Below are 27490 nucleotides of genomic sequence, written 5' to 3' on the forward strand. Positions count from 1 at the left end.
TATAGAATGGTATAGGAACATGGAGAGATTTGGTTGATTTTATATCGCTGAATAATATAAAATATTATGAGTACAGACGCTCCACCCCGAGGTTTGTTGCTCCTTCTCGGTCGTCGGGTATCTCTATGTTCTTCCACTCTTTCGTCTAAGACATGAGCTTTGTTCATCCTTTTGCCGACATGCGGGACATCTATATGCCTCCATTTTACAAAATCATACTATATGCCTCCATGACACGCAGGACATCTAACGTCAAGGTGGCGTGTCATGCAAGAAAATGGATATATGCAGTGCGTAAGTGAGTCGTGCACTTCGATGGCACCTAGTACTACTACGCAATATTTTTTTCTCCTTGATGGCACGTCAATAGTGCACGTACTCAATGACAGAGCGCGGGATGGTAGCCATGGACATGGTCGGCCCTTTTTGAAGAGAGTACTAATAAATAACTTTATGTGTCCCGTCAACTCGCAAAATGACGAGAAGCGTGCTTACTACGCCTTCTCCCTCGCCAACGCGTGCGCGGTGGCTCACAGCACGAGGAGAAACTTTTGCTTACAAGAGGTGGAGATGCAGCAGTTCATTTGGTGTCAGATAGCCAGAAGTACTACTATAGTACCATCATTATTGTTCGACTTCCGGAAGAGGAGAAGAGCCAAGCGCAAAGTCACCTAGTACTAACCTAGTATAGTACTACTATAGCCAAAGTTGGTCCAACTTTTTAGAGCATGGTTAATTCATATAGGCGGCTCTTGCAGCGGCACATCATTTAGAGCAAGTACTCTCTTCGTAGGAACAAAGGAAGTGAAACAAAAGTTGGAGTGGATGCTAGATTGCCAATTAAAAACATGATTACATAGGGAAAAATCCTATAGAATTCTATCATATGAATCAAATGACCAATGTAGTAAAATTATGAGGGGGGGTCTCTCCAACAGTGTTCCTCGGCTCGCACCTAGCATCACGGTGGTCGAACTTGGAGTCATTCATCTGGTACACGTGGCATCTCAGATCTGGACACAAGGTGACGCGACCTCTCACTTCCTCCGCCATTTGAAGCGGTGCACCGGTGGAGGGCTAGCATACTCCAATATTAGGTTGGCTCTATGTGATGTGGCAACTTCATATACTAACCAGATGCTAGCTATACTACTACGGTACTCACACTCCAAGAAGTGACTCGAAAACCATTCATAAATTGAGTCTATGACATGCATTTGCAAATGTACCATTCATTACATACAACAAGTCATCAACACACAACGACAACGAGGATACATGTTGGATTATAGATTATTTCCAATAAAACATTCTAGTAAATACTGAATTTTCATCACACAACAAATAACAAGCAATGAAATGAACTTCAACTCGACCAATCCTCGGCATTGGAAATGCTTGCTTTGAACCATAGGTGCTCAGGGAAGGGCCAGCTATTGTCAATATCAAGAGCAACGCAGGACTGATCATCTAGGCTGAAGCGGCATATATCAGGACCAGGGTAGGGAACCACCACAATGTCTGAGGTATAGATATCGTTGCTTCTCATAAATGGTAGTAGCGTTGTGTCAACAGCAGCTGGATCGCCTTTCACCATCATTGGATAGTTTTGTCCAAGGAAGAGCGAGTTTTCTCCAAGACTATCAATACTATACCAGGGAGAAGGTGTTGGCGCTAGCACACTAGTATCCATCCTGAATACCCTGCAATGAGTGTTGGAATAGGTCCGGAGAGGGCGACCATAGGAGAGAACACCTTCTACCTCAGTAGTAATAATCACAGTGCACTGTATACAGACAAGAAGAGGTCATCCATCAGAATTAGTTGCCAGGCGCCACTGAGTATATAAGTTCTGCTCGTCCTCATGCTCGTGATCATCACCATCGTCATCTCCCCCTTGGTTATAAATTTTTTCAAGTATAGGTGGTGGAATGTTCCCAGGACCTTGGAAACACAAGAAGAAGGTTAATTAGTAAAGGGAAACTTGCTAACCCGCATGCATGCGGATGAAACAATTATAATTACGATGGAAGACAAATGTACCAAAACTATGAGGATCCCATGCAAAAACAGTGCCACGAGTGGTGGCAGCAAACACAAGACCCTCGTATTGAATTGCATCACAGTACACATTCGTGTATAGAAACTGATTGTTGAGCAATATCCATCCAGTCGAACCACGAAGGACGGCAACAAGCTTGTCGAAGATAGCAACAACTTGATAGTTCTTATAATTACAAGAGCGGTTGGGAACTCTACAAATTGCTATCTTCAGTAGACCACAGTCACCATGATCGTATTTGAATGTACGTAGATCATCTGTGTGCTCAACCTCAGGGCACTCGGAGATTTTTGGAAGTGGAATCTGCTGATGAGTGTACACATTCACAAGTTCCCACTCGCAATTGTACCCAATATAAACAACACAATCTCCATTTGCGCCAGCCCAGGCCTTACCCTGAAGCGATGGCATCTTGACATCACACGTATCGTTATCAAGCAGCATCAACTTGCACAAAGCGAGGCCTCAGTCGTCCGCGCCCATGCGAACAGGCTTATAGCGAAGAAGATAGGGGAGATCAAACCGCTCCTGGACCCTTGGGTTCCTTGTAATGATGTTATTAGTTGAGTCGAGAATGGGCTTAAATGAACCTGCCATGCTAGCCGAGGTGATGACGTCGCACCGATCAATGAATTCCCCCACCACATCATCTTTCAGATCGGGGCAAGAATAACGGGGTCGTTTCCAGCTTGTTCCCTCCATGGAGAAGACGATCGAACAATGGCAGAAGGAAGGGTGAAGGCAAATGGAGGAGGGAGGAAGAGCATGCGACGGCAGTTCCAAATCGAGAGGGAAAGGCGAAGAGTCGGTGGACGGTTGCCAGTTTGCCACGGTACACGAAGAGGTGCCCCGGCCTACACGTCCTTTCGGAAATTGTACAAAAGGACTCGCCGTCGTCTCAGTGACATGTTGGAATGGGACCACATGTTAATGAAACATGGTGTGTAATTTCTCGTGCAAAATGCGATCTGGCCGAGTTGGCCCGAGGTGCCGCATTAGTTATTGACCTTTATTTTTTTGATGGCGTGTCGTTCAATTTTGAAGCACGACTAACTGGTACTGTTTGCAGAGAAAATATAAACTACTCTACCACTACTCCACCTCTAGTACTATTAATATAAAAAAGATATATAGGCTGGAGCTTCAGAGCTTTCTTGCCAAGGGCTGCCCACTTGCTTCTCACACTATCACCCTCTCTCCAGATCTAAAAAAGACGGCCTCTCTCTCCCTCCTCACCGGTGGTCATAGATCCGTCGGGGAAGAAAAGGACGTGCAGCGTTGACGCACTCGTCGTTGGCAAGCGAGGTCATGCACTGACGACAAGGCCGTCCTCTCAGACCTAGCGCCCGCGTGGGATGGCCTCCGTCCCCAAGCTCGCCGCCGTAGTGCGTGCGGACAACGACAACCACGAGTGAAGCCACTTCCCGCCGACCCTCAGGTATGCTACCTCTTTTCGAACCATACCCTTGTTCTATTGCCCCATTTGCCACGTCGCTACATGTGGATCTTTTTCCACTCCACCATCTTCCCAATTTCCTATCCTCTACTCTGCTCGTCACGCAGACAAAAACCTTAATTTGCACTATTAAAGGAAACCCTACTTCATGCAAACTAATCCATGTCTGGGTTGAATAAGGAAAGGAAGGGAGACTATACTGTCCAAGAGAGTAGGCATCGAACCCGCATCTAGGTTGAAAAGGGAAAAATCAGTAGCTAAGGAACGAGTCTCGTGTCTCTTGGTTGAAGAAGGGTAGAAAGGCATGACAACGCAATAGGGAATGACCAGGTCGATCGGTTTGTTGTCCTCACATAGGAAAAAGGTGGCTAAAGAGAACAAAAATGGGACGTAATCCACATATGCTGCCTGGATATTTGTTGCTCTGGGCAACCATACCTCCCTCACCACTCTATGCGTCTGTGGAGGTACATCGTACTGGTGCGCCCACTGTCTGGATGGATCTCCCATGCTCTTATTGCCACTTTTTTGCTGTTAGTATAACGCCAGTGGTAAAGTCAACCAATGCTGCTGCTAAAGTAATGCCACATTTAACTAATGCCGCACTCAGTCTAATGCCACCGATAAATTTAAGCTATGCCATTTAATGTTTCTGGATTATTTCAGGGTTAGCTGTTGATTGTGGATGTATTAAAGATTCTTCAGTGTAACATCCCAAATTTTCAATTTGGAATGTTATACATTAGGTCATCACTACATATCATATTTTATTGCATTTTGGCTTAATCCTCGAAATCCTAAGAAACTCAAGGACCCCGGAGAGAGAGTTGGGGATTTCGCTGTTTTCATATTTGAAATTTTATCAAATATTGAAACGAGGATTCTTGGTTTTAATTATTTTTCTCTCCAAAAATATTTCATGTTAAACTATATGAGAGGAGATAATATGACTTCTCCAAAATAAATGAAATATTGGAGGAAAAATATTAAAATCAAATATTTGATTTTATTCGGATTTTATTGCTATTTTATTTGCATTAGAAAAATTGCACGTTTTCAAAATTGCATTTTAGGGCCACGAAAATGTTCATCTTGTTCTAAATATTTTGTTCAGACGGTGAAAATTTGTTTTGGCATTTTTAGATTTTTATTTATATTTTTAGGATTTATTTTCGGCGGAATCTATTTAAAAAAAACTTCAACGCCCGACTGGGCCGAAGCCCAGCCGAGCCGGCTGGCCCAACCCCCCGCCACCGACATCGTCGGGCGAGTCCGAGCCGGACACGCCTCGCCGCTGCCCGGGGCCCCTCGGGACCCCAAGCCGCCTCGCTGCCGCACCTCGCCGTCGCCCCACCGCCGCCACGCCGCCACCCCGGAGCCCCGCCGCCGCAGCCGAACCATGCCGCAGCCGCTCCACCTCGCTGGAGGTATACGCCACCGTCGCCGCCGTTGGGTTTTATTTTAAAACCGATTCGGTTTTTTAGAAAACCCTAGGTTTTGTTTTTTTATAATAGATCGGTTCGCCGGTTTTCTCCGTTTAGTTACTTAGCGGACGTTCGTCCGTACATTCGTTTTAACGAACGGTGTTCACTCGATGGCTGCAGACAACGAACGTTCATTCGTTAGCCTGTTCGTCAGTTTTTCTTTTTCTTGGATTTCTCGCGATTATTTTCGATTGCGATTTCTGATCCGATTTTCGTTTTAGTTTATCTTTTCGCTCGTGTATCGGAATCAGGCGATTCAAGTGCCTAGATCTTCATCTCGAAGTCCTCTTTCTGTTTAACCAACTTGAACAAGATTTAGGTACAATAAAATTTGACCTTAGTTCAGATTAGTAATCGGATCTTGTTTCTTTCGCCGTTTGAGTTTCGTTGCTCCGTTTGATTTGATTCTTTTTGCAAACCGGAGTTCTTAAGTTGAACTTTCTGGTTAGATCTTCTTTTTTGTGTTTTACCCGTGCGTCTTTGCTTGATTGCTTATGTATTCTATTGTTTGTTTGTGATAGAACACCCGGAGTGCGAAGCATGCTACTACAAGTCTCGAGGTTTTGCGGATCATCAGCAAGGCAAGTAACACTTTGATCATATTCCCTTTATCACCCAGTTTTTATGCATTAGTTTAAACCCTCAACATTGCATGGTTAGGACTTGATAACATGTGGGACTGGGAAGTAGTTGATGAGGTAGAACCTATTTCCCTGTTATTATCAAACCCTTGGGAGTAACTTCTACGTATTGCTTATATTGCCATGCTATGCTCGTAGACGTGGTTTGGGTGAGTGAATCCATGAAAGATGTGAGATTGTTAATTAATGGTTCAACTTAAGGTGGCAACTTTAATACACATCTGGGTGGATTGCTTGTCAGGGAACCTGGAGAATCCAGTGTTGTCCTAGGATATCTCGGAGGACCCGTGTGATAATCCTAAGGTCCGCCACCCAGGCTCAAAGGGAACTGAGATATTTCATGCTAGAAACATCTGTGTGCAGCCAAAAGCTATTATGGGCTCTAGCATAGTTGAGTAAGTTGCGTGAAGCTCTTAAAGAGGTAGACTAGCAGATGTAATGGGTTGTAGGTGGTATAGTCTATCCGGAGTAGAGAGTTAATGATTCTAAAAGACTGTGTCTCGGTCATCCGTTTCTCAAACACTATGTAGTGCGAGAAATCCAACGGAGGAGATCGAGTCTAATGGGAAAAAGTGTGCAAACCTCTGCAGAGTGTACAAACTAATCATGGTTAGCCCTGTCCCCGGTTACGGACATCTTGAGTATCTAGTACTTGGATTATCATATGTATCTCATCACTCTGAATTAATATTGTTGGGTTGATAATTACTTTTAATTGGGATTGAGTTGGAGGAACCTTCTCAGTGATGTTTCAACTACCATGATAGTTAAATAAAATCTATTCCTTTGTTGTAGGGAAAAATTGGCTTTTTGCAAAACTTTAACCAGAGAGCTTTCCACCAGCTAAATATGCATATAGTGGTAGCATTATACTGTTCTTGCTCTACTGTGTTATATTGCCAGCATATTCCATGTGTTGACCCGTTTTCGGGCTGCAACGTATTATGTTGTAGACTTTTCAGACGAGGAGTAAGGTTCGTTAGGTCATTGCCGTGCAGCTCAGCTATGCCGTTGGAGTTGATGGACTCACTTTATCTTCCAAGCCTTCCGCTATTATCGTATTAGATGGCCTTAAGCCATATCTATTGTAATAAGTTCTCTTTTGAGACATTCGATGTAATAAGTGTGTGATTGCTACTCTGTTATAAATCCTTCGAGTACTGTGTGTGTCAGCATTACCGGTCCAGGGATGACACTGAAGCACAGAGACTTGACCGTTTGAGGTCGGGTCGCTACAAAGATGGTATCAGAGCACATGCTAAGTGTAGGACACGACCACTAAGCTAAAGCCCTACATCACTACTCTCTTCTCATTTCTGACTCCTCTCCGTTTTCTACTCTTTAGGATGGCGGACGCAAGGAACAAGTTTGCACAACCAGATGAAGAAGCACCTTTTGGATGACACTTGAAGGAAGTCACTAAGTACCTGAACATTGGAATACCAAGCTTCACGGGGACTTACAACGCCACTTTACCAGAAGAGAGGAGATGGATGATTCAAGTCCAAGTTTCAGGAAGGACATTCGCGCCAGTCACTAAACCCATAGAGTTTTCCTTTGATGCACCAACCTGGAGTCTAGGAAAGAGTATGGCAGCCCACATCACCATGGGACGCATTGGAGAAGTTTACCATAAGGAGCTTAAGGATACTATCTATCATATTTGTGGGCGACAAGATGAGCAATGGGAGATGATCAGCACCAGGAAGGATAGATCAATCGCAGCTTTCATCCAGGAGTTAAACCAGCACATTCGTCGCCAGGAGAACCAGATGTGCGCAGGCATGATAGATCTGAAGAAGGGAATGACAAGGATCACGGAACTGGAGGAAGAACTCAAGGCTACTCGCGAAGATTATGAGGAGGAAATCGTCGTACTAGTGGAGAAGAATGACGATCTGGAAAGGAAGCTAGGAGTATTCATGGGAGACCCCGCGCCAGGAAGATAAGACGATGAACCCAAGGAGATTCGTTCTGAAGACTACATCATCATCGGCGACACCGACTTGGACCCGACGATAGCGATGATGACTATGAAGACGAAGCTGGAGCAGACATCATGGAGTCTTCGACCGATCAATATTTCTAGTAGACCACCACATCAGTAGTAGTATTCCACCATGTATATAGTATAGTCTGAGCACTTTTGTAATGATAGTTAGATCGATTGTATGCCCTTGCTTGATTGATTGAGTGATATGATTGTGGTTGTCTCATGTGCATATGGGTAGTGTTTCCCTCACTAGACCTCATTCTATTCTATTCTCTTCCCTCTAAACCCTCAGATGCCTCCGAGACGTGACCCCGGATTTACTTTCCCACCGGAGCTCACTCAGTTGATCCAACAGCAGAATACATTGATGCAGTTGTTAGTTCAGAACCAAGGCAACAACAACAACAACAACAACAACCCACCACCACCACCAGTTGACAACTTAGCCCGCTTTCTGAGGTTGCGGCCGCCGGTGTTTTCCAGTAGCACCGAGCCGATAATGGCTGATGATTGGCTCCGCGGGATTGGAAGGGAGTTAACCACTGCAGGATGTACAGATGCTGAGAAGGTGCGTTTTGCCACACATTAGTTGGATGAACCAGCAGCCTCATGGTGGGAGAATTACACAGTCACCTATCCTATAGCCATTGTTACATGGGATCAGTTTCAGCAAGCATTCCGCACCGCCCATGTCTCAACGGGGAGCTATGAGCATGAAGAAGCGTGAGTTTCGCAACTTGCGCCAAGGGAACCATACTATGGGGCAGTACGTGGATGAATTGAGTAAGTTGTCTCGTTATGCCCCTGGCGATGTGGCCACAGATGTCGTGAAGCAGGAGAAGTTTATGGAAGGGATGAACGATGAGATGAGCATGTAGTTGATGGTGGCAACATTTAACAACTATCAGGAGTTGGTAGACAAGGCTCTTGTGATTGAAGGGAAGCAGCAGCAAATTGAGAGCCGCGAAAGGAAGTATGGACAAGGAAGGTACAACTCAGGAGCTTAGCAGAAGCCTCATCTAACCCCGAACTCGGGAGGACTTGTTCATAACCATGGAGGTCATAACCACAACGGAGGAAGTTCGCATAACCACAATGGTTCCAAGAATGGGACTGGGAACGGAACAAGCAACAACCAGACCCGCTCCAATCCAGCCACACCCACCAAGAGAGACCTAAGTCACATTACTTGCTTCAAGTGCGGGAAGACTGGACACTATGCCACGGAGTGCCCTGAAGCGAAGAATGGAAACGGTAATGGGAGCGCTGGGAAGAAGCCTAATCCATTCAACAAAGGACAAGTGAACCACGTTAACGTGGAGGAGGTTGAAGGGCAGCCAGACGCAGTTATCGGTAAGTTTATGGTTAAGTCTTTTACCTCCCTTGTTCTTTTTGATACTGGTGCATCACATTCATACATATCAAGGGGATTCGTGGATAAGTTTAAACTACCAACCCAAACCCTTAGGACCCCTCTGTTAGTAAGTTCACCTGGAGTAGAGTATATGGCTAGCTGATGGTGCGACCAGATACCCCTAACCATTGATAGCCATGTTTTTCCGTCAGACCTAATAATTTTGGAGTCACAAGGATTGGATGTGATATTAGGCATGGACTGGATGTCAAAGTATGGAGGAAGCATTGATTGTGCTAGTAAGTCGATTTATCTCACCACCCAGGAGGGAAAAAGGATCAAGTATGTATCTAGGCATGCGCCTAGGAGGAGCCAAGTAAATACCCTCACGGAAGTTGTTCCGGAGGAAGTGCCTGTAGTGCAGGATTACCCAGATGTTTTTCCACAGGAGTTACCAGGCATGCCACCGGATCGAGACATCGAGTTTTTGATAGAGCTATTGCCAGGTACCGGGCCAATATCAAAGAGACCCTACCGGATGCCCGCAAATGATTTGGAGGAGATTAAGAAGCAGATCAAGGAGTTATTGGAGAAAGGTTACATCCGACGAAGTTCATCACCATGGGGAGCCCCAGTGCATTTGGTTGAGAAGAAGGATAAGTCTCTAAGGATGGTTGTTGATTATCGTGCATTGAATGATGTGACGATCAAGAACAAATACCCACTGCCGATGATCGATGATTTGTTTGACCAATTGCAAGGAGCTAAGGTGTTTTCAAAGATCGATCTGCGATCAGGATATCACCAGCTGAAGATCCAGGAAAAGGATATACCTAAAACCGCATTTACCACAAGGTACGGGTTATATGAGTATACGGTCATGTAACATCCCAATTTTCCTAAATTAGGATGTTAATAGATCATTCATATGCATATCATAATTTTTTATTGCATTATTTGCTTTTTCAGAATATTCAAATCATATGGAAATTTATTTGGTGTGGAGATAACATGACTGCTCACCTATTTTAAAACTGTTCATAATGTGCAGAATATTATTTCCAGTTCATCTGATATGTTCTGGTAATTTTTGTGATCTTCAAAGTATTTTAATTGTGTGTTATTTTACTGTTTGTGTGGCCGTTTGCATCAAAATGAATTTCTAAAATTGCATTAGGTGAGGAACTAGTGTTCCTGTAGTTTATATTAGCAGTATAGTTTTTACTATGTGTCTACGTATTTTTTATTTAGTTTTTATACTGTTGTTTTATTTTTAGTTATTTGCTGCTATAGTTTTTGTTTTAAAACAAAAAAGGGAGGCGCAGCACAGCGCAGCTCCGCACCGCGGCCCAGCAAGCTAGCCACGGCCCAGCTCCTGTCGCCCGCAGCCCACCTAACCGCGAAGCGGTAAGCGCAGCAGCCAGCCGCGCCCGAACCGCGGCTGACCCGCGCCCGATCCACCCCGCCTTCAGCCGCTGACCCGTGGGCCCCGCGCCGCTTTCTCCTTCCTCTGGTCGGACGCACGCCGCCGAGCCGAGCCCGGATCAATCTGCGCCCCTGTTCGGTCTCGTGCTCCTCAGGGACACCGTACGCGAGCCCAACTGCTCGAGAGACCCCGCACCCCCTCCTCGATCTTCCTCGTTGCCGCACGCGGGAGCTAGGGCGAAACGGATCTCGCAGAGTCCACGCTGACCGCCGCCGTTCGCCGAAGGATTCTGTCGTCGTAAGATCACCGCAGCCGCATCGCTTGCCCTATTCGTTTTCCCCCCTCCACGAAGAGCTCCCTGACATCCTTGCATGGCCGGAATCGCAGCGGAGCCGGAGGAACAAGCTCGACCGACGCACCGGAGCAGCCGCCGTTCACATCCTCGCCGCTGTCAGTAGAGGACGCCCCGCCGCTGTTGAACACCACCACCACTTCCGCTACTCACCGCCGCACCCATCCGTCGTTTCACCTTCGCCGGAGACCCGCCGGAGACGCGCCGCCACCGACGCCCGAGACCGCCGTCCTTGGTTGCTGGTGAGCACGCGTGCGCAGTGTTTCACCTGGGCCAATCACGAGTGAACACGTGGCAGTTTGCTACAGTACACGCAGGAACTGTGCAGGAGATTTCTGTTGTTTTTGTTTTCTTTCCAGATTTCATCTCTAACTTCAAATAGCTATATCTTTTAGTCTATAGCTCCAATTTAGGCAACTCTTTTTCCTATGCTCTCACAAAAATCAGCACATTGTCACAGTACCAACTTTGCACATGTTCGCACCTTTCAAATTTGAGTTTATTCGAGTTTGAATCAAATCTTCCGTAGGCCATAACTTTCAAACCGTTTGTCGGTTTTTGGTGTTTCTTTTTGCTTTGTGACCGTAGTGCTATTTAGGTGCTGTTATGCTGCTGTTGTTGAGTTTCAAAAATGGTTTTCTTGCTGTTGGTTTTGTTTTGGTTCTTTTCGTGTTCCGGTGATTGATTTGTTGAATTGTGTGAAACGTGTAGATTATCCGGAGTGCGACGCGAGCTATTGTCAGGAGTGTGACTTTCTGAACCAGAACCAAGGCAAGTTACATGTTGATCATCCTTTACCTATTTTTTCTATGCACGTAGTTATATCACACTATGAATATATGCATGTATAGGAATACTATATATTTTGGTTATGCTGTTGAGCTATCTTTCCGTCTTTGCAAATCGTGGTAGTTGTAGGTTGCTATGCTTTGTAGACGGGGGTGGTTCGTGTATTCATTGAGCTTATGTGAGGATTATATATATAATAATTTGAGTAGTAACTCAGGACTTAATTCACCTCTGGGCGGAAGTGGTATTGCTAGGGTGGTTTCAAGAACATCATGGTTTATACCCTCTGAATGTAAGTGGACGGCCGCCCAGGCTCAAAAAGATCAGACAGACTTAGTGACTAGTAGCTTCCATGTGCGACCACTGGCTAAATGGGCTCTGGCTTAGTTGATCAGTTGTGGGACCCTTACCCGGATGTGCCTGCAGATGTAGATATAATAGTTGGGATGGGCCTCCTGTTGGGACTAGGGGACTGCTTCTGAAAGACTTCGTCTCAATCTTCGGGTTGGGTCCAATGGGTAAAGCGTACTAAACTCTGTAGAGTATTAAAACTAATCATGATTAGCCATGCCCCCCGTTATGGGTAAATTTGAGCGACTATGCCATTACAGTTGTTTGATGATCTTGACAGGTGTGACACCTAATAAATTTGTTGGGCAACTTAATAAAGGGTAGGTTGGAGTTGATTTTGCCAACTCAACCTTATGTATTTAATTGTAGTAATAAAAGAACTAAATAAAAATTTCACTATTAGGTAGTTATGAGGACAAAATCAGCTTTCCGCAAAATAAACCATCAAGCCTTTCTTTTGATATACTATGCATATACATGTAGGTCTACTATATTATTACTCCTGTGTAACTTGCCAATACATTCCAAGTATTGATCTATATGGCTGCAACGTCTCATGTTGCAGGATATTCTGATGAAGAGTAAGGTATCGTTAGGGTCGCGAGTCTGCACTCAGCATCGCTAGTGGGCTATGATGGGACTCATCGTTATTTTCTGCTACTTTCCGCTATTTGATTGAATAGAGCTAGCCAAGTGCTATGCAGATTGTTTTATTTTATATATTCTGGAACATACGTTGTAATAAATGATGCACTTGATATTCTGGTATTCATCTATACTGTGTGTGCTAGCGAGTTCGATCCAGGGACTAGCATGGTAAGCACAGAGACTCAAATACTTCAAGGTTTGGTCATTATAGATGGTATCAGAGCAGTGTGTTGACTGTAGGACGTGACCCTAGAAAATGGATTAGAAAAGCCATAGGAGTGAAAATTATTTTATCAGCTAGTTATACTTCTTGTTGTTTATTAGTTAACCCCCTCAAGTATCTTGAACAGTTAAGTAGGAACTAGTGCTGAGACCACCATTCATGTTTTGGTTATATTGCAATGTTATCATGTTAGCGTATCTGATTATGCCCACTTTCGTGGTATGAAGATACTAGATTGTTTGCTTGGTTGGTAGTTGTTTGTTAAATTGCTTAGTGTCGAAATTATTCGACTATATATATAATATTATTATATTGTTTGTTGTTTGTCGTTTGTTGTTTGTTTGTTGGTGTTATTCGTTGTTGTGTTTTGTTGGCTTGATCATATTATGCATATGGGTAGAATATATTTATATATACATAGCTTTGGCCCTATTATATCTATAACTCTTCTATGCTTGCCCACCAGATGCCGCCGAGGCGTGATACTAGACGCAATAATGCAGGAGGGGACAACAATGGCAATGGAGTACCACCATACATACAGCAGGTTATTGAGGGACAGGCCCAGTTGATCCAGTTGCTTACTCAGAACCAGAACAACAACAACAATAACAACAACAATCCGCCGCCACCGCCACCTGTGGATATGCTTAGCAGGTTCTTGAGGTTGAATCCTCAGGGGTTCTCCAGTTCCCCTAAACCTATTGTGGCTGATGACTGGCTCCGTGCAGTCAATAGGAACCTGGAGACGGTTGGATGCACTAATGCAGAGAGGGTGAGGTTTTCCTCACATTTGTTGGAGGGTCCTGCTGCAGCTTGGTGGGACAATTACTTGGTCACTTATCCCATTGCTACCATCACATGGCCTCAGTTTCACGATGCTTTTCATGTTGCACATGTGTCTGCTGGTGCTATGAGTCTGAAAAAGGAGTTTCGCAATTTGTGCCAGGGAGGTCGCACTGTTAATGCTTATGTGGAGGAATTTAATAATCTTGCATGCTATGCTCCTAATGATGTTAACACTGATGCAGCTAGGTAGGAGAAATTCTTGGAGGGCCTTAATGATGAGTTGAGCCTTCAGTTGACAGTGGCCACTTTTAGGAATTGCCAGGATCTGATTGATAAGGCTATTGTGCTGGAGGGAAAGCAACAGGACATAGAGAATCGCAAGAGGAAATACAACAAAAATAATAAGTATAATTCAGGACCACAACAGAAGCCACGCACTTCATATCATGGTAATGGAGGTAATGGGCATAATCATCATGGAGGTAATGGACATAATCATCATGGAGGGAATGGCCACAACCATAATGGCCACCATCATCACAATGGGCACAAGAGTAACAATGGCAATGGTAGAGGTAATGGTAATGGTAATGGTAATGGAGGGAATAATAACCAGAGCCACCAGAGTATGCCTGTGCAGAGGGATATTAGCCAGGTTCAATGCTATAAGTGTAGGCAGATGGGCCACTACTCCAATGCTTGTCCAAGGAACAAGAACGGAAATGGGGATTCAGGAGTCAGCAAGCCAAACCCCTTCCAAAAGGGTCATGTTAACCATGTTGATGTTGAGGAGGTCTATAATGAACCTGATGCAGTGATTGGTAAGTTCTTGATTAACTCAGTACCCGCGCTTGTTCTTTTTGATACTGGTGCATCGCATTCATTTATTTCGAGGGTATTTGTTGATAAACATGGATTGCCAACCAAAACACTTAGTATGCCTATTAGAGTGAGTTCCCCAGGAGCTGAGATGATAGCAGGTGTTGGTTGCCATCAATTGACTTTGTCTATTGGAAATCATGATTTTCCTACGGATTTGATTATATTGAAGTCACAAGGTCTGGATATTATCTTGGGTATGGATTGGTTGCAGTTATATAAATGTCATATTGATTGTGCCAGTCGATCTATTACTCTCAGTGCACCAGGAGGGAAGATGATCAAATATGTGTGTAAGTATAAGCGTAATCAGGTGCAGGTGAACTTGTTGGGGAACGTAGTAATTTCAAAAAAAATCCTACGCACACGCAAGATCATGGTGATGCATAGCAACGAGAGGGGAGAGTGTGATCTGCGTACCCTTGTAGATCGACAACGGAAGCGTTAGGTTGATGTAGTCGTACGTCTTCACGGACCGACCGATCAAGCACCGAAACTACGGCACCTCCGAGTTCTAGCACACGTTCAGCACGATGACGATCCCCGGACTCCGATCCAGCAAAGTGTCGGGGAAGAGTTCCGTCAGCACGACGGCGTGGTGACGATCTTGATGTACTAATGTCGCAGGGCTTCGCCTAAGCACCGCTACAATATTATCGAGGACTATGGTGGAAGGGGGCACCGCACACGGCTAAGAATATGATCACGTGGATCAACTTGTCTCAAGGGGTGCCCCTTGCCTCCGTATATAAAGGCTCAAAGGGGGGTGCAGTCGGCCATGATAGGGCGCGCCAGGAGGAGTCCTACTCCCTCCGAGAGTAGGATTCCCCCCCTTTCCTAGTTGGAATAGGATTCGTTAAGTGGGAAAGAGGAGAGAGAGAAGGAAGGGGGGCGCCGGCCCCCTCTCTCCTTGTCCTATTCGGACTAGGGGGGAGGGGCGCGTGGCCCAGCCCTGGCCACCTCTCATCTCTTCCACTAAGGCCCATTAAGGCCCATATACCTCCCGGGGGGTTCCGGTAACCTCCCGGTAATCCGGTAAAATTCCGATTTCACCCGGAACACTTCCGATATCCAAATATAGGCTTCCAATATATCAATCTTTATGTCTCGACCATTTCGAGACTCCTCGTCATGTCCGTGATCACATCCGGGACTCCGAATCAAAATGCATAAACTCATAATATAACTGTCATCGAAACCTTAAGCGTGCGGACCCTACGGGTTCGAGAACAATGTAGACATGACCGAGACACGTCTCCGGTCAATAGCCAATAGCGGAACCTGGATGCTCATATTGGCTCCTACATATTCTACGAAGATCTTTTATCGGTCAGACCGCATAACAACATACGGTGTTCCCTTTGTCATCGGTATGTTACTTGCCCGAGATTCGATCGTCGGTATCCAATACCTAGTTCAATCTCGTTACCGACAAGTCTCTTTACTCGTTCTATAATCCATCATCCCGCAACTAACTCATTAGTCGCAATGCTTGCAAGGCTTATGTGATGTGCATTACCGAGAGGGCCCAGACATACCTCTCCGACAATCGGAGTGACAAATCCTAATCTCGAAATACGCCAACCCAACATGTACCTTTGGAGACACCTGTAGAGCACCTTTATAATCACCCAGTTACGTTGTGACGTTTGGTTGCACACAAAGTGTTCCTCCGGTAAACGGGAGTTGCATAATCTCATAGTCATAGGAACATGTATAAGTCATGAAGAAAGCAATAGCAACATACTAAACGATCGGGTGCTAAGCTAATGGAATGGGTCATGTCAATCAGATCATTCACCTAATGATGTGATCCCGTTAATCAAATGACAACTCATTGTCTACGGCTAGGAAACATAACCATCTTTGATCAACGAGCTAGTCAAGTAGAGGCATACTAGTGACACTCTGTTTGTCTATGTATTCACACATGTATTATGTTTCCAGTTAATACAATTCTAGCATGAATAATAAACATTTATCATGATATAAGGAAATAAATAATAACTTTATTATTGCCTCTAGGGCATATTTCCTTCAGTCTCCCACTTGCACTAGAGTCAATAATCTAGATCACATCACCATGTGATTAACATCGATAGTTCACATCATCATGTGATTAACACCCATAGTTCACATCGCCATGTGACCAACACCCAAAGGGTTTACTAGATTCAGTAATCTAGTTCACATCGCTATGTGATTAATACCCAAAGAGTACTAAGGTGTGATCATGTTTTGCTTGTGAGATAATTTTAGTCAACGGGTCTGCCACATTCAGATCCATATGTATTTTGCAAATTTCTATGTCAACAATACTCTGCTCGGAGCTACTCTAGCTAATTGCTCCCACTTTCAATATGTATCTAGATTGAGACTTAGAGTCATCTAGATTAGTGTCAAAACTTGCATCGACGTAACCCTTTACGACGAACCTTTTTGTCACCTCCATAATCGAGAAACATATCCTTATTCCACTAAGGATAATTTTGACCGCTGTCCAGTGATCTACTCCTAGATCACTATTGTACTCCCTTGCTAAAATCAGTGTAGGGTATACAATAGATCTGGTACACAGCATGGCATACTTTATAGAACCTATGGCCAAGGCATAGGGAATGACTTTCATTCTCTTTCTATCTTCTGCAGTGGTCGGGTTTTGAGTCTTACTCAATTTCACACCTTGTAACACAGGCAAGAACTCTTTCTTTGACTGTTCCATTTTGAACTACTTCAAAATCTTGTCAAGGTATGTACTCATTGAAAAAACTTATCAAGCGTCTTGATCTATCTCTATAGATCTTGATACTCAATATGTAAGCAGCTTCACCGAGGTCTTTCTTTGAAAAACTCCTTTCAAACACTCCTTTATGCTTTGCAGAATAATTCTACATTATTTCCAATCAACATTATGTCATTCACATATACTTATCAGAAATGCTGTAGTGCTCCCACTCACTTTCTAGTAAATACAGGCTTTACCACAAGTCTGTATAAAACTATATGCTTTGATCAACTTATCAAAGCATATATTCCAACTCCGAGATGCTTGCACCAGTCCATAGATGGATCGCTGGAGCTTGCATATTTTGTTAGCACCTTTCGGACTGACAAAACCTTCTAGTTGCATCATATACAACTCTTCTTTAATAAATCCATTAAGGAATGCAGTTTTGTTTATCCATTTGCCAGATTTCATAAAATGTGGCAATTGCTAACATGATACGGACAAACTTAAGCATAGATACGAGTGAGAAACTCTCATCGTAGTCAACACTTTGAACTTTGTCAAAAACCTTTTTCGACAAGTCTAGCTTTGTAGATAGTAACACTACTATCAACGTCCGTCTTCCTCTTGAAGATCCATTTATTGCCGATCATCGGGCAAATCCATCAAAGTCCATACTTTGTTCTCATACATGGATCATATCTCAGATTTTATGGCCTCAAACCATTTCGCGGAATCTGGGCTCACCATCGCTTCCTCATAGTTCGCAAGTTCGTCATGGTCTAGTAACATGACTTCCAGAACAGGATTACCGTACCACTCTGGTGCGGATCTCACTCTGGTTTACCTACGAGATTCGGTAGTAACTTGATCTGAAGTTTCATGATCAATATCATTAGCTTCCTCACTAATTGGTGTAGGTGTCACAGAAACAGATTTCTGTGATGAACTACTTTCCAATAAGGGAGCAGGTACAGTTACCTTATCAAGTTCTACTTTCCTCCCACTCACTTCTTTCGAGAGAAACTCCTTCTCTAGAAAGTATCCATTCTCAGCAACGAATGTCTTGCCTTTGGATCTGTGATAGAAGGTGTACCCTACTGTCTCCTTTGGGTATCCTATGAAGACACATTTCTCCGATTTGGGTTTGAGCTTATCATGATGAAACTTTTTCTTATAAGCATCGCAACCCCAAACTTTAAGAAACGACAACTTTGGTTTCTTGCCAAACCATAGTTCATATTGTGTCGTCTCAACGGACTTAGATGGTGCCCCTTTTTTAACGTGAATGCAGCTGTCTCTAATGCATGATCCCAAAACGATATTGGTAAATCGGTAAGAAACATCATAGATTGTACTATATCCAATAAAGTACGGTTATGACGTTCGGACACACCATTATGCTGTGGTGTTCCAGGTGGCATGAATTTGTGAAACTATTCCACATTGTTTTAATTGAAGACCAAACTCGTAACTCAAATATTTGTCTCCGCGATCAGATCGTAGAAACCTTATTTTCTTGTCACGATGATTTTCCACTTCACTCTGAAATTCTTTGAACTTTTCAAATGTTTCAGACTTATGTTTCATCAAGTAGATATACCCATATCTGCTCAAATCATCTGTGAAGGTCAGAAAATAATGATACCCTCCGCGAGCCTTAACACTCATCGGATCGCATACATCAGTATGTATTTATTTCCAATAAGTCAGTTGCTCGCTCCATTGTTCCGGAGAACGGCGTTTTAGTCATCTTGCCCATGAGGCATGGTTCGCAAGCATCAAGTGATTCATAATCAAGTGATTCCAAAAACCCATCAGCATGGAGTTTCTTCATGCGCTTTACACCAATATGACCTAAACGGCAGTGCCACAAATAAGTTGCACTATCATTATTAACTTTGCATCTTTTGGTTTCAATATTATGATTATGTGTATCACTACGATCGAGATCCAACGAACTATTTTCATTGGGTGTGTAACCATATAAGGTTTTATTCATGTAAACAGAACAACAATTTATTCTCTTACTTAAATGAATAACCGTATTACAATAAACATGATCAAATCATATTCATGCTCAACGCAAACACCAAATAACACTTATTCAGGTTCAACACTAATCCCGAAAGTATAGGGAGTGTGCGATGATGATCATATCAATCTTGGAACCACTTCCAACACACATCGTCACTTCACCCTTAACTAGTCTCTGTTTATTCTGCAACTCCCGTTTCGAGTTACTAATCTTAGCAACTGAACTAGTATCAAATACTGAGGGGTTGCTATAAACACTAGTAAAGTACACATCAATAACATGTATATCAAATATACTTATGTTCACTTTGCCATCCTTCTTATCTGCCAATCACTTGGGGTAGTTCCGCTTCCAGTGACCAATCCCTTTGCAGTAGAAACACTTAGTCTCAGGCTTAGGACCAGACTTGGGCTTCTTCACTTGAGCAGCAACTTGCTTGCTGTTCTTCTTGAAGTTCCCCTTCTTCCCTCTGCCCTTTTCTTGAAACTAGTGGTCTTGTCTACCATCAACACTTGATGTTTTTCTCGATTTCTACCTTCGTCAATTTCCGCATTACGAAGAGCTTGGGAATCGTTTCCGTTATCCCTTGCATATCATAGTTCATCACGAAGTTCTACTAACTTGGTGATGGTGACTAGAGAATTCTGTCAATCACTATCTTATCTGGAAGATTAACTCCCACTTGATTCAAGCGATTGTAGTACTCAGACAATCTGAGCACATGCTCACTAGTTGAGCGATTCTCCTCCATCTTTTAGCTATAGAACTTGTTGGAGACTTCATATCTCTCAACTCGGGTATTTGCTTGAAATATTAACTTCAACTCCTGGAACATCTCATATGGTCCATGACGTTCAAAACGTCTTTGAAGTCCCGATTCTAAGCCGTTAAGCATGGTGCACTTAAACTATCAAGTAGTCATCATATTGAGCTAGCCAAACGTTCATAACGTCTGCATCTGCTCCTGCAATAGGTCTGTCACCTAGCGGTGCATCAAGGACATAATTCTTCTGTGCAGCAATGAGGATAAACCTCAGATCACGGATCCAATCCGCATCATTGCTACTAACATCTTTCAACACAATTTTCTCTAGGAACATATCAAAATAAACACAGGGAAGCAACAACGCGAGCTATTGATCTACAACATAATTTGCAAAATACTACCAGGACTAAGTTCATGATAAATTTAAAGTTCAATTAATCATATTTCTTAAGAACTCCCACTTAGAAAGACATCCCTCTAATCTTCTAAGTGATCACGTGATCCAAATCAACTAAACCATGTACGATCATCAAGTGAGATGGAGTAGTTTCAATGGTGAACATCACTATGTTGATCATATCTACTATATGATTCACGCTCGACCTTTCGGTCTCCGTGTTCCGAGGCCATATCTGTATATGCTTGGCTCGTCAAGTATAACCTGAGTATTCCGCGTGTGCAACTGTTTTGCACCCGTTGTATTTGAACGTAGAGCCTATCACACCCGATCATCACATGGTGTCTCAGCACGAAGAACTTTCGCAACGGTGCATACTCAGGGAGAACACTTCTTGATAATTAGTGAGAGATCATCTTATAATGCTACCGTCAATCAAAGCAAGATAAGATGCATAAAAGATAAACATCACATGCAATCAATATAAGTGATATGATATGGCCATCATCATCTTGTGCTTGTGATCTCCATCTTCGAAGCACCGTCATGATCACCATCGTCACCGGCGCGACACCTTGATCTCCATCGTAGCATCGTTGTCGTCTCGCCAATCTTATGCTTCCACGACTATCGCTACCGCTTAGTGATAAAGTAAAGCATTACAGCGCGATTGCATTGCATACAATAAAGCGACAACCATATGGCTCCTGCCAGTTGCCGATAACTCGGTTACAAAACATGATCATCTCATACAATAAAATTTAGCATCATGTCTTGACCATATCACATCACAACATGCCCTGCAAAAACAAGTTAGACGTCCTCTACTTTGTTGTTGCAAGTTTTACGTGGCTGCTACGGGCTTAAGCAAGAACCAATCTTACCTACGCATCAAAACCACAACGATAGTTTGTCAAGTTGGTGTTGTTTTAACCTTCGCAAGGACCGGGCGTAGCCACACTCGGTTCAACTAAAGTTGGAGAAACTGTCACCTGCAAGCCACCTATGTGCAAAGCACATCGGGAGAACCGGTCTCGCGTAAGCGTACGCGTAATGTCGGTCCGGGCCGCTTCGTCCAACAATACCGCCGAACCAAAGTATGACATGCTGGTAAGCAGTATGACTTATATCGCCCACAACTCACTTGTGTTCTACTCGTGCATATAACATCAACATATAAAACCTGGCTCGGATGCCACTGTTGGGGAACGTAGTAATTTCAAAAAAATTCCTACGCACACGCAAGATCATGGTGATGCATAGCAACGAGAGGGGAGAGTGTGATCTACGTACCCTTGTAGATCGACAACGGAAGCGTTAGGTTGATGTAGTCGTACGTCTTCACGGACCGACCGATCAAGCACCGAAACTACGGCACCTCCGAGTTCTAGCACACATTCAGCTCGATGACGATCCCCGGACTCCGATCCAGCAAAGTGTCGGGGAAGAGTTCCGTCAGCACGACGGCGTGGTGATGATCTTGATGTACTAATGTCGCAAGGCTTCGCCTAAGCACCGCTACAATATTATCGAGGACTATGGTGGAAGGGGGCACCGCACACGGCTAAGAATATGATCACGTGGATCAACTTGTCTCAAGGGGTGCCCCTTGCCTCCGTATATAAAGGCTCAAAGGGGGGGTGCGGCCGGCCATGATAGGGTGCGCCAGGAGGAGTCCTACTTCCTCTGGGAGTAGGATTCCCCCCCTTTCCTAGTTGGAATAGGATTCGTTAAGTGGGAAAGAGGAGAGAGAGAAGGAAGGGGGGCGCCGGCCCCTCTCTCCTTGTCCTATTCGGACTAGGGGGGAGGGGCGCGCGGCCCAGCCCTGGCCACCTCTCCTCTCTTCCACTAAGGCCCATTAAGGCCCATATACCTCCCGGGGGGTTCCGGTAACCTCCCGGTAATCCGGTAAAATCCCGATTTCACCCGGAACACTTCCAATATCCAAATATAGGCTTCCAATATATCAATCTTTATGTCTCGACCATTTCGAGACTCCTCGTCATGTCCATGATCACATCCGGGACTCCGAATAAAAATGCATAAACTCATAATATAACTGTCATCGAAACCTTAAGCGTGCGGACCCTACGGGTTCGAGAACAATGTAGACATGACCGAGACACGTCTCCGGTCAATAACCAATAGCGGAACCTGGATGCTCATATTGGCTCCTACATATTCTACGAAGATCTTTTATCGGTCAGACCGCATAACAACATACGTTGTTCCCTTTGTCATCGGTATGTTACTTGCCCGAGATTCGATCGTCGGTATCCAATACCTAGTTCAATCTCGTTACCGGCAAGTCTCTTTACTCGTTCCGTAATCCATCATCCCGCAACTAACTCATTAGTCGCAATGCTTGCAAGGCTTATGTGATGTGCATTACCGAGAGGGCCCAGAGATACCTCTCCGACAATCGGAGTGACAAATCCTAATCTCGAAATACGCCAACCCAACATGTACCTTTGGAGACACCTGTAGAGCACCTTTATAATCACCCAGTTACGTTGTGACGTTTGGTTGCACACAAAGTGTTCCTCCGGCAAACGGGAGTTGCATAATCTCATAGTCATAGGAACATGTATAAGTCATGAAGAAAGCAATAGCAACATACTAAACGATCGGGTGCTAAGCTAATGGAATGGGTCATGTCAATCAGATCATTCACCTAATGATGTGATCCCGTTAATCAAATAACAACTCTTGTCCATGGTTAGGAAACATAACCATCTTTGATTAACGAGCTAGTCAAGTAGAGGCATACTAGTGACACTCTGTTTGTCTATGTATTCACACATGTATTATGTTTCCGGTTAATACAATTCTAGCATGAATAATAAACATTTATCATGATATAAGGAAATAAATAATAACTTTATTATTGCCTCTAGGGCATATTTCCTTCAGAACTCTCTTAAGGGGGGTAGCCTGGAAGAGGTGCCAGTTGTGAGAGATTATCCAGATGTGTTTCCAGAGGAGTTGCCAGGTATGCCACCAGATAAAGATATTGAGTTTCTTATTGATTTAATACCGGGCACTGGACCTATTGCAAAGAGACCGTATAGAATGCCTCCTCAAGAGTTGGAAGAATTGAAGAAGCAGATAAGAGAATTGCAGGCACAAGGATTTATTCGCCCAAGTTCATCACCTTGGGGAGCTCCAGTTTTGTTTGTGGAGAAGAAGGATGGGACCTTGAGGATGTGTGTTGATTATCGTTCTTTGAATGAGGTAACCATTAAGAAGAAGTATCCTTTGCCTATGATAAATGATCTATTTGACCAGTTGGAGGGAGCTACTATGTTTTCTAAGATTGATCTTCATTCTGGTTATCATCAATTAAAGATTCGTGAGCAAGATATTCCCAAGACTGCTTTTACCATGAGGTATGGGTTGTATGAATATACTGCTATGTCATTTGGATTGACTAATGCCCCTGCATACTTCATGAATATGATGAACAAGGTGTTTATGGAGTTCTTGGATAAATTTGTGGTTGTTTTCATTGATGATATATTGGTGCTCTCCAAGAATAAGCAAGAGCATGAGGTGCATCTGCGTTTGGTAATGGAGAAACTAAGGGAACATCAGTTGTATGCCAAGTTCAGCAAATGTGAGTTTTGGCTGGATGAGGTAGCATTCCTTGGACATGGTGTGTCAAATAATGGAGTTGCAGTTGATCCATCTAAGGTTGTTGCAGTTATAGAGTGGGAGACACCCACGACAGTTGGAGAGATTCGCAGCTTTTTGGGCCTTGCAGGTTATTATAGTAGGTTTATTGAGAACTTTCCCAAAATTGCAAAGCCTATGACTGAATTATTGAAGAATGAGAAGAAGTTTGTTTGGACTGATGAATGTGAAGCCAGCTTTCAGGAATTGAAGCACCCTTTGGTTACGGCACCAGTTTTAACTCTGCCAGACATACATAAGGACTTCCAGGTATATTGTGATGCTTCTCGCCAAGGACTTGGGAGTGTTTTGATGCAGGAAGGTAAAGTTGTTTCTTATGCTTCGCGTCAGCTTAAGAATCATGAGCACAATTATCCTACACATGATTTGGAGTTAGCCTCAGTTGTGCATGCATTGAAAACTTGGAGGCCATATCTTATTGGTAATCATTGTGATATATTTACTGATCATAAGAGCTTGAAGTATATTTTTACTCAGAAGGATTTGAACCTCAGGCAAAGGAGATGGTTGGAGCTTATTAAGGATTATGATTTGAATGTGCAATATCATCCTGGTAAGGCTAATGTTGTTGCCGATGCATTGAGTCGTAGGAGCCATGCTAATGCAATTAATATTGATAATATGTCACCCGAGTTATGTGAACAGTTCAGGAATCTCAGGTTGGAGATGGTTCCTAAGGGATATTTAGCAACACTTGAGGTAAAGCCTACTTTGCTTGACAGGATCAGAGAAGCTCAAAAGAATGATAAGGAGATTGCTGAGATAAAAGAGAATATGGTTAAAGGTAAGGCAGAAGGTTTCCATGAGGATGAACATGGGGCCATATGGTTTGAGAAGCGTATTTGTGTACCTCAGGATGCAGATATCAGGAAGTTGATTCTTCAGGAGGCGCATGATTCACCTTATTCTATTCACCTAGGTAATACTAAGATGTATTTGGATTTGAGGGAAAGATTTTGGTGGCCTAGCCTGAAGAGGGAAATTGCTGGGTATATTGCAACATGTGATGTGTGCCAAAGAGTTAAAGCAGAACATCAGCGACTAGCAGGTTTGTTACAGCCATTGCCTATACCTGATTGGAAGTGGGATGAGATTGGTATGGACTTCATTACAGGTTTACCTAGGACTCGGTCAGGTTATGATTCTATTTGGGTAGTTGTTGATTGTTTGACTAAAGTTGCTCACTTCATCCCGGTAAAGAATTTATATGTCTAAAATTGTTTGTCTGCATGGAGTTCCAATGAAGGAAGTGTCTGATAGAGGTACTCAGTTCACATCTAAATTTTGGCGTCAGTTGCATGAATCCTTGGGCACCAGGCTGGAGTTCAGTACAGCTTTCCATCCACAGACAGATGGGCAGACAGAGAGGGTAAATCAGATTTTGGAGGATATGTTGAGAGCTTGTGCATTGGACTATGGGTCCAGTTGGGATGATAATTTACCTTATACAGAGTTCTCATATAATAACAGTTACCAGGCTAGTCTGAAGATGGCACCATTTGAGGTATTGTATGGTAGGAAGTACAGGACACCGTTGATGTGGGATGAGGTTGGAGAACGTCAATTCTTTGGACCAGGCTTGATCAGAGATACTGAGGAGAAGGTCAAGTTGATTCGTGATAGGCTGAAGATAGCATAGTCCAGGCAGAAGAGTTATGCTGATGCAAAACATAAGGAGGTGACATATGAGGTAGGAGACAGTGCATATCTTAGAGTTTCACCACTTCGTGGAATTAAGAGGTTTGGAATCAAGGGTAAGTTAGCACCACGTTTTGTGGGGCCTTACAAGATCTTGGAGCATAGAGGAGAGGTAGCTTATCAGCTGGAGTTGCCAGAATCCTTGTCAGGAGTTCATAATGTGTTTCATGTATCTCAGTTGAAGAAGTGCCATGCAGAGATGATGGATGTTCCATTGAGGGACACGGTGCCACTTGAGGCAATTCAGTTGGAGAGTGATTTCACATATGAGGAGAAGCCTGTCAAGATTCTGGAGACAGCACAAAGAGTTACTCGCACCAAGACAATCAAGTTATGCAAGGTTCAGTGGGATCATCATACAGAGGAGGAAGCTACCTGGGAACGAGAGGAAGATCTCAGGCAGGATCACCCACACCTATTTGCTAGCCAGCCCGAATCTCGAGGGCGAGATTCATCTTAAGGGGGGTAGGTTTGTAACATCCCAATTTTCCTAAATTAGGATGTTAATAGATCATTCATATGCATATCATATATTTTTATTGCATTATTTGCTTTTTCAGAATATTCAAATCATTATGCAACAAAAGGCAATTTATTTGGAGTGGAGATAACATGACTTCTCCCCTATTTTTAAAATGTTCATAATGTGCAGAATATTATTTCCAGTTCATCTGATATGTTCTGGTAATTTTTGTGATCTTCAAAGTATTTTAATTGTGTATTATTTTACTGTTTGTGTGGCCTTTTGCATCAAAATGAATTTCTAAAATTGCATTAGGTGAGGAACTAGTGTTCCTGTAGTTTATATTAGCAGTATAGATTTTATTGTGTGTCTACGTATTTTTTATTTAGTTCTCATACTGTTGTTTTATTTTTAGTTATTTGCTGCTGTAGTTTTTGTTTTAAAACAAAAAAGGAGGCGCAGCACAGCGCGGCTCCGCACCGTGGCCCAGCTCCCGTCACCCGCAGCCCACCTAATCGCGAAGCGGTAAGCGCAGCAGCCAGCCGCGCCCGAACCGCGCCTGACCCGCGCCCGATCCACCCCGCCTTTAGTCGCTGACCCGCGGGCCCCACGCCGCTTTCTCCTTCCTCCGGTCGGACGCACGCCACCGAGCCGAGCCCGGATCAATCTGCGCCCATGTTCGGTCCCGTGCTCCTCAGGGACACCGTACGTGAGCCCAACTACTCGAGAGACCCCACACCCCCTCCTTGATCTTCCTCGTTGCCGCACGCGGGAGCTAGGGCGAAACGGATCTCGCCAGAGTCCACGCCGACCGCCGCCGTTCGCTGGAGGATTCCGTCGTCGTAAGATCACCGCAGCCGCACCGCTTGCCCTCTTCGTTTTCCCCCCTCCACGAAGAGCTCCCTGACATCCTTGCGTGGCCGGAATTGCAGCGGAGCCGGAGGAACAAGCTCGACCGACGCACCGGAGCAGCCGCCGTTCACATCCTCGCCGCCGTCAGTAGAGGACACCCCGCCACCGTTGAACACCACCACCACCTCCGCTACTCACCGTCGCACCCATCCGTCGCTTCACCTTCGCCGGAGACGCGCCGCCGCCGACGCCCGAGACCGCCGCCGCCGTCCTCGGTTGCTGGTGAGCACGCGTGCGCAGTGTTTCACCTGGGCCAATCACGAGTGAACACATGGCAGTTTGCTACAGTACACGCAGGAACTGTGCAGGAGATTTCTGTTGTTTTTGTTTTCTTTCCAGATTTCATCT

The 27490-nt window shown here is 44.2% G+C and overlaps 1 long non-coding RNA gene across 1 annotated transcript; it reads left to right on the forward strand.

Moving 5' to 3' along the window:
• Window positions 1–10538: 10538 nt before the first annotated feature.
• On the forward strand, window positions 10539–11786 carry LOC123058267 (uncharacterized). Its single transcript, XR_006427111.1, has 3 exons — window positions 10539–10713; window positions 10804–11010; window positions 11480–11786. It is a non-coding gene; the product is annotated as an uncharacterized lncRNA (long non-coding RNA).
• The last annotated feature ends 15704 nt before the right edge of the window (window positions 11787–27490 follow it).

The sequence above is a fragment of the Triticum aestivum genome, chromosome 3A (genome assembly GCF_018294505.1).
Source record: "Triticum aestivum cultivar Chinese Spring chromosome 3A, IWGSC CS RefSeq v2.1, whole genome shotgun sequence".
Lineage (NCBI taxonomy): Eukaryota > Viridiplantae > Streptophyta > Magnoliopsida > Poales > Poaceae > Triticum > Triticum aestivum.